General features: G+C 40.9%; 1 pseudogene; it reads left to right on the top strand.

Annotated features, from left to right (window-relative positions):
- Positions 1 to 2,534: 2,534 nt before the first annotated feature.
- LOC115370809 (uncharacterized) lies at positions 2,535 to 2,687 on the top strand (annotated as a pseudogene).
- Positions 2,688 to 7,750: the final 5,063 nt, after the last annotated feature.

Raw genomic sequence — 7,750 nt, forward strand, 5'->3', positions numbered from 1 at the left:
TATATATATATATATATATACATATATATACAGTACAGGCCAAAAGTTTGGACACACCTTCTCATTCAATGTGTTTTCTTTTTTTTCATGACTATTTACATAGTAGATTCTAACTGAAGGAATCAAAACTATGAATGAACACGTGGAGTTATGTACTTAACAAAAAAAGATGAAATAACTGAAAACATGTTTTATATTCTAGTTTCTTCAAAATAGCCACCCTTTGCTCTGATTACTGCTTTGCACACTCTTGGCATTCTCTCGATGAGCTTCAAGAGGTAGTCACCTGAAATGGTTTTCCAACAGTCTTGAAGGAGTTCCCAGAGGTGTTTAGCACTTGTTGGCCCCTTTGCCTTCACTCTGCAGTCCAGCTCACCCCAAACCATCTCGATTGGGTTCAGGTCCGGTGACTGTGGAGGCCAGGTCATCTGCCACAGCACTCCATCACTCTCCTTCTTGGTCAAATAGCCCTTACACAGCCTGGAGGTGTGTTTGGGCTCATTGTCCTGTTGAAAAATAAATGATGGTCCAACTAAACGCAAACCAGATGGGATGGCATGTCGCCGCAGGATGCTGTGGTAGCCATGCTGGTTCAGTGTGCCTTCAATTTTGAATAAATCCCCAACAGTGTCACCAGCAAAACACCCCCACACCATCACACCTCCTCCTCCATGCTTCACAGTGGGAACCAGGCATGTGGAATCCATCCGTTCACCTTTTCTGCGTCTCACAAAGACACGGCGGTTGGAACCAAAGATCTCAAATTTGGACTCATCAGACCAAAGCACAGATTTCCACTGGTCTAATGTCCATTCCTTGTGTTTCTGGGCCCAAACAAATCTCTTCTGCTTGTTGCCTCTCCTTAGCAGTGGTTTCCTAGCAGCTATTTGACCATGAAGGCCTGATTCGCGCAGTCTCCTCTTAACAGTTGTTCTAGAGATGGGTCTGCTGCTAGAACTCTGTGTGGCATTTATCTGGTCTCTGATCTGAGCTGCTGTTAACTTGCGATTTCTGAGGCTGGTGACTCAGATGAACCTGTCCTCAGAAGCAGAGGTGACTCTAGGTCTTCCTTTCCTGGGTCGGTCCTCATGTGTGCCAGTTTCGTTGTAGCGCTTGATGGTTTTTGCGACTCCACTTGGGGACACATTTAAAGTTTTTGCAATTTTCCGGACTGACTGACCTTCATTTCTTAAAGTAATGATGGCCACTCATTTTTCTTTAGTTAGCTGATTGGTTCTTGCCATAATATGAATTTTAACAGTTGTCCAATAGGGCTGTCGGCTGTGTAGTAACCTGACTTCTGCACAACACAACTGATGGTCCCAACCCCATTGATAAAGCAAGAAATTCCACTAATTAACCCTGATAAGGCACACCTGTGAAGTGAAAACCATTTCAGGTGACTACCTCTTGAAGCTCATCAAGAGAATGCCAAGAGTGTGCAAAGCAGTAATCAGAGCAATTTTGAAGAAACTAGAATATAAAACATGTTTTCAGATATTTCACCTTTTTTTGTTAAGTACATAACTCCACATGTGTTCATTCATAGTTTTGATTCCTTCAGTGAGAATCTACAATGTAAATAGTCATGAAAATAAAGAAAATGCATTGAATGAGAAGGTGTGTCCAAACTTTTGGCCTGTACTGTATATATATATATGCATATTTCAATGAAAATTCAGTTCCTACATCATTTTCCTACACATTGATTCACTAGGCTCTCCAACCCAACCTGCAATCTTTAAGTCTGCAAACTGGGAAAGGCCTGTGGGAGGGAAGGTAAACAGGACTACTGTGGAAAATAACCTTTCATCTCAAGCCTGGTTCCAATTGGTATTTTGATAGAAACAGAGTGTATTCAAGTTTGGAAAAATATTAATGCTTGTTTTTTGCTCAGTGTACATAAAGATGTGGCCTGGAATGCAGTACAGAACAGTTTTCCCACCCGTGTTTTTTTGCACAAGAGGAGACGCTCTCGCAGCTCAAAGTCTCCCAGGCTAAATTGCAATACGGATGAGAGTGTAACACATTTATTTTGGCATTGTACTCATTCACAGGGGGTGTGGGCACTTCTGAGACCTGGTTAACTGTCCTTTAGAGTGGTCCTAATGTAGTTGATGTTCTGTATGGTGACCAAAAGAGCAAGAAAGATGGGTAAGGTGGTGGGCGGCCATCAACTGTGCCAAAGAGGCCATTTAGAAGTGCAGAAATGTCCTGGTTTTTAAAAAGTTTTATATTCCTCCAGAGTCGGTCGCTAAACTTGCACTATCAATTGTCTGTGATTATATAGTGAGAGACAAAATGAGGTTTGGCGATGCAGAAACTATGAGGTTATGGAGATTGGGAAATGGTTTTGGGAGTTCATCAGGAATTTTTAACAGATGCGCTTTGATGTACTGAAATTAAATGTGTTTGTATCACTGTAATTTTCTATGAATTTACGAACTGTTCTTGCATGTATTCTTGAGATTTATCTTAATTTGTCGCTGTATGTCATATTGTAAATGAAGTTCCTGTAAATCTTTGACAAAATCTCAATAAAATGGCTAAAAAGTGAAAAGTGGTTCACCCAGGGCGAGAATCAGCCATTGCACTCTGGCTCTGCTGACCCCTGTGAATTCCCCAGATGTGGGAATCTCGACTGCATAATATCTGGTAGTGGGGGACTGCGTCCACGCTCTCCCCTGATCAACATGTCAAAAGATAACAGCCTTACTGTTATGACTTGTGTTTTTGTGCTGTGTTGATGTGACAGCTCTCTCCCTCTCTCCTCCTCTTCTCCCTCAGTACCTGCAAATGTGTGTCCCTGTGTTCCAATACTCATACAGTGCCTTGCAAAAGTATTCACCCCCCTTGGCATTTTACCTATTTTGTTACATTACAACCTGTAATTTAAATGTTTTTTAATCAGAATTTTATTTGATGAATCTGCACAAAATAGTCTAAGTTTTGAAGTGAAATGAGAAATATATATATATATATATATATATATATATATATATATATATATATATATATATATTTTTTTTTTTTTTTTTTAAATAAAAAACTGAAAATTGGCATGTGCCTATGTATTCACCCCCTTTGTTATGAAGCCCCAAAAAAGCTGGTGCAACTAATTACCTTCAGAAGTCACATAATTGGTGAAATGAAGTCCACCTGTGTGCAATCTAAGTGTCACATGATCTGTCAGTATATACACACCTTTTCTGAAAGGCCCCAGAGGCTGCAACACCTAAGCAAGAGGCACCACTAACCAAACACCGCCATGAAGACCAAGGAACTCTCCAAACACGTCAGGGACAAAGTTGTTGAGAAGTACAAGTCAGGGTTTGGTTATAAAAAAATATCCAAATCTTTGATGATCCCCAGGAGCACCATTAAATCCATCATAATAAAATGGAAAGAACACGGTACCACAACAAACCTGCCAAGAGAGGGCAGCCCACCAAAACTCACGGACCGGACAAGGAGGGCATTAATCAGAGAAGCAGCACAGACACCCAAGGTAACCCTGGAGGAGCTGCAGACCATCCCCACAGTGAAACATGGTGGTGGCAGCATCATGCTGTGGGGATGTTTTTCACTGGGAAACTGGTCCGAGTCGAGGGAAAGATGGATGGTGCTAAAAACAGGGATATTCTTGAGCAAAACCTGTACCAGTCTGTAAGTGATTTGGGACTAGGACGGAGGTTCGCCTTCTAGCAGGACAATGACCCCAAGCATACTGCTAAAGCAACACTTGAGTGGTTTAAGGGGAAACATATAAATGTGTTGGGATGGCCTAGTCAAAGCTCAGACCTCAATCCAATTGAGAATCTGTGGTCAGACTTGAAGATTGCTGTTCACAAGCGCAAACCATCAAACTTGAAGGAGCTGGAGCAGTTTTCTCTTGAGGAATGGGCAAAAATCCTAGTGGCAAGATGTGGCAAGCTCATAGAGACTTATCAAAAGCGACTTGCAGCTGTGATTGCCACAAAAGGTGGCTCTACAAAGTACTGACTTTAGGGGGGTGAATAGTTATGCACATTGACATTTTCTGTTATTTTGTCCGATTTGTTGTTTGCTTCACAATAAAAAAAAAAATCACATCTTCAAAGTTGTCGACATGTTCTGTAAATTAAATGATGCAAACCCTCAAACAATCCATTTTAATTCCAGGCTGTGAGGCAACAAAACACAAAAAATGCCAAGGGGGGTGAATACTTTTGCAAGGCACTGTACTACCATACTATTTAGTAGGAGAAGAAAAGATTAAGTATGTCCCAGTACATAGTATGTCAGATGCAGTATGCCAAGAGTACCAGGATGTTCTACTACACCCGGTCAGATTTCGCAGTATGGATTTCAGCAGGCTGCTCTGGCCATTCTGACCCACAATCCCATGCGCAGCGAACGTTACGTCGCACTGACTGAGTTGCGTGTACAAGCCACACCCACATACGGACAACAACAAAACACACATATCGCACAAAACTCGCTCAGTGACAGCAGAAGAGACAGAGAGACAGAAGATCAGAAATATGACAGACGACAGCGCAGTATGCAACAGCACCAGCATTTTGACAACAACATTCAAATTTGCCACTACGGACGGCGGCAGAAGTGAGCGAGAGGGGCCGACTTCAGGGATGATGTATGTAGTGTGTCCCAATAGTATGCATATGCATGCATATTTCATACTAAACTACATACTTTGTAAGGGCAGCTGCAGTACATACCAAAAGTAAAAGACATTCCATTCCATTCCATTCCATAAAAAGTATAAGTATGCGATTTGGAATGCAGGGTGTGTGTTCAGTTGCAGGTGTGTATCATTGGTCAATTGACTGAAGGCTGTTGGCTGATTGGATGGCTTCGACTATATCTTCCTGCCCGTGTTGGTCTCCTGCCGCTTTCTTTCCTCTTACCATCCCCAACAATGGAGGCCATGCAGTGATTGTTTTGTGAGATTTTGTGATTTGACTGTCTTTGACAGTCACTTAGAGTGACTATTGTTAGTCTTGTGTTGACCTAGTGATATAGGTCATTTTGGTTGTAAATATTGTAAATATCTATTGTAAAAAGGAAAACCAGAGCAGCACATGTAGAAAGGAGAAGCCCTTTTTCTTTGAAACCTTTTTCTCATATGTTTTGAATTTAGTAAATAGTTAAGTTGATGTCTTTTGTTTTCTCTGTCAGGTAAGGGCAGGGCTAATTTAGTTGTTTTGTTTGTTGCTTTGGGCATTGTCTCCTGTCCGAAGTCTATAATAAATACGCTGCTCTGTGAACGTTACCCTGGTAGTCTTACATCCTTGGGGATGAGAAGAGCGGGGGCTCTATTCATGTTTTGGGTCCAGGTTCCCCTAGGCTAGGGACATAACACTTACAAACATGCATCTGACATCTTGACAAATACAAATACATGATGCACAGTTGTACAACAAAGATGAATGCACATTTTTCACGTTTCTTCTTTCTTCTTTTACTTCTTATCATTTCACATGCTTGGAATATATTCTTCTCTTAACAATTTCAGCAACTGCATTTGCCTGTAAGTAACATACATACAAGTCAAAACATGTATGACTGGAGAATTCTCTTCAGTACAACACTAGTTCCATTTTGAAATTGGAGCCAGTGTGATGAAGCTATTTGTCACTGAAAAAGATTGAAGGTCAGCCTGCAGATCCACTCTGCGCAAAATCAGTAGCGATGCAGAGAAGTCTTGTTATTTGATTGTACACCGTTTGGTTGTAGAACTCCTGGTTTAATTGGACAGAGCCAGTTGGGGGAGAAACATTGTATACAAAGTTATTGGCCGTGTGTGAAAGCTGGGAGTTGTGTATGTGATGTTGATGCCAACCATAAGCATTTGAGATGTAAAGCATAAGCCCTGTATAACACAAGTCCAGTTGGCAGTGGCTGCAAGTCCATGTATTATTCAAAATACATATATACCATTTCCATGGTACCAAGACAGTGAATACGAACAGGTAGTCAGTTTAAGGAAAACAGAATAAACGCCACACTCAAAAGGCAAAGTGAAATAATAAGCACAGTGTATAAGTGCAAAAATTAGTAAGAAAACCTTTGCAACATACAGCATGCTTGAAATAAGTAATATATAAAAAAGTAAAAATAAATAAATAAGGCTATTCGAAAAAGGTTTTGCCGATCATTTTCATGTCCACATAGTTACAAAACAAACCTTTTTATATATTGGGAAAAATAATTTTCGATTTTGTCTTGATGGAAGTTTCCTCCTATTTCAATACCTCACAATGGCATCGTTTGATTATTTGTTGTTTGATCCCGTACACCAAACTCAATTCTGAACTTATATAGGTTTCTTTCATTAAATTACATCTGTCTTCCCACAATTTAACTTTGATCAAAGAAATTAAGCATACTATTGGCAAGCACTGTTTTTTCTTGAGGAAAAAAAAAACTTCTGAGAGTAATTTAACTAAATAAGAAAACAAACAAACAAACAAAACATTTAACTTTATAGGGATACATGGTAAATCTCTCCCTCCTGCCTCTATGGGCTGATAGATTCTTCATCTTTTTATATATTCATTTCCATTCCAAAAGAAGTTAAAGATTATTGAAGTTAACTTTTTCCTTAGACTTGTTGGTAAACTGAAAATGTAGGCGAGGTGCAGTAAACTGGGTAGGATATCTGCCTTCACCACCAGCACTTCACCTGTAAATGTCAATTGTCTTTGTTTGCATAAGCCTAATTTTTTGTTTGCATTGTCAATTTTTGCCTTCCAGTTTACCAAACCATCATCTTTGAGTCTGTGGAACTTGGGTGGAGGACCAGAGTCCCTAAACACATTATTTGGGGATTTAGCATTGCGTAAGAGGTGTTCCCCCACAAAAGTTGCAATCTTGCACACCTGCCTTTATCCCTAAAACACCTGTGCTACCCGTTATATTATGCATAGGCGTGGTTTGGCCATTACACCAGTTAAACCAATCAGTGTGCCTGGTGCCATTGCCTTTAAGAGCAGGCTGCGCTATCCCAAATCCTCAAACTGAAACCTGTGATGGAGAGAGGAAGGTTGCCACACTTCACTGAAAACGAGGTTAAAGTGCTCATGCATGAGGTAAAATCCAGACAGGGGAGGATCTATGGGTCCTCCTCAAGGCTTCCCAGGAGGGATGACGTAAGGCAGGCGTGGGTCAAGATAGTGGGGGCCATTTCCGCGTTCTCTGGCATCCACCGTACCGTTGATCAATGCAGAAAACGTTTTGATACAATGAAGAGAACGGGGAAACAAAAGGTAGGCTGGTCTCTATATATATGTCATTTGGAAAGTAACGGAAATAGGCTAAAGCCTTAATTTGTCCTGGCGATTAATCCATTGGGATTTTCCCTTTATTTTATCATACTGCTGTACCTTGAAATTGTAAATAAAATATTCCTTCAATCACTCCCAAGGCCGCTGCTAACAGACGCAAATGGCTGGCCACAGGAGGAGGACAGGCTACGGTGCAGGTTCTCACTCCATCCGAGGACCTCGCCGCCTCCACTCTCTTCCCAGAGAGTATCTATGGAATTGGGGGACCAGTGGAGGTTGGCGGGGGCGAAGGAGGTAATTAAATAATTTTGCCAATTGCACCTGGTTTTGTTTAGGTCTATTTCTTAGGAGTAAGGCCATGCTGGCATTCATTATGCACAATCACTGGACATTACTATGCGTAATCTCTGTCATTTCTCATAATACATTAATCAGAGATAGGCCTAATTATTACCGCCATG

Source organism: Myripristis murdjan, chromosome 13 (genome assembly GCF_902150065.1).
Source record: "Myripristis murdjan chromosome 13, fMyrMur1.1, whole genome shotgun sequence".
NCBI lineage: Eukaryota > Metazoa > Chordata > Actinopteri > Holocentriformes > Holocentridae > Myripristis > Myripristis murdjan.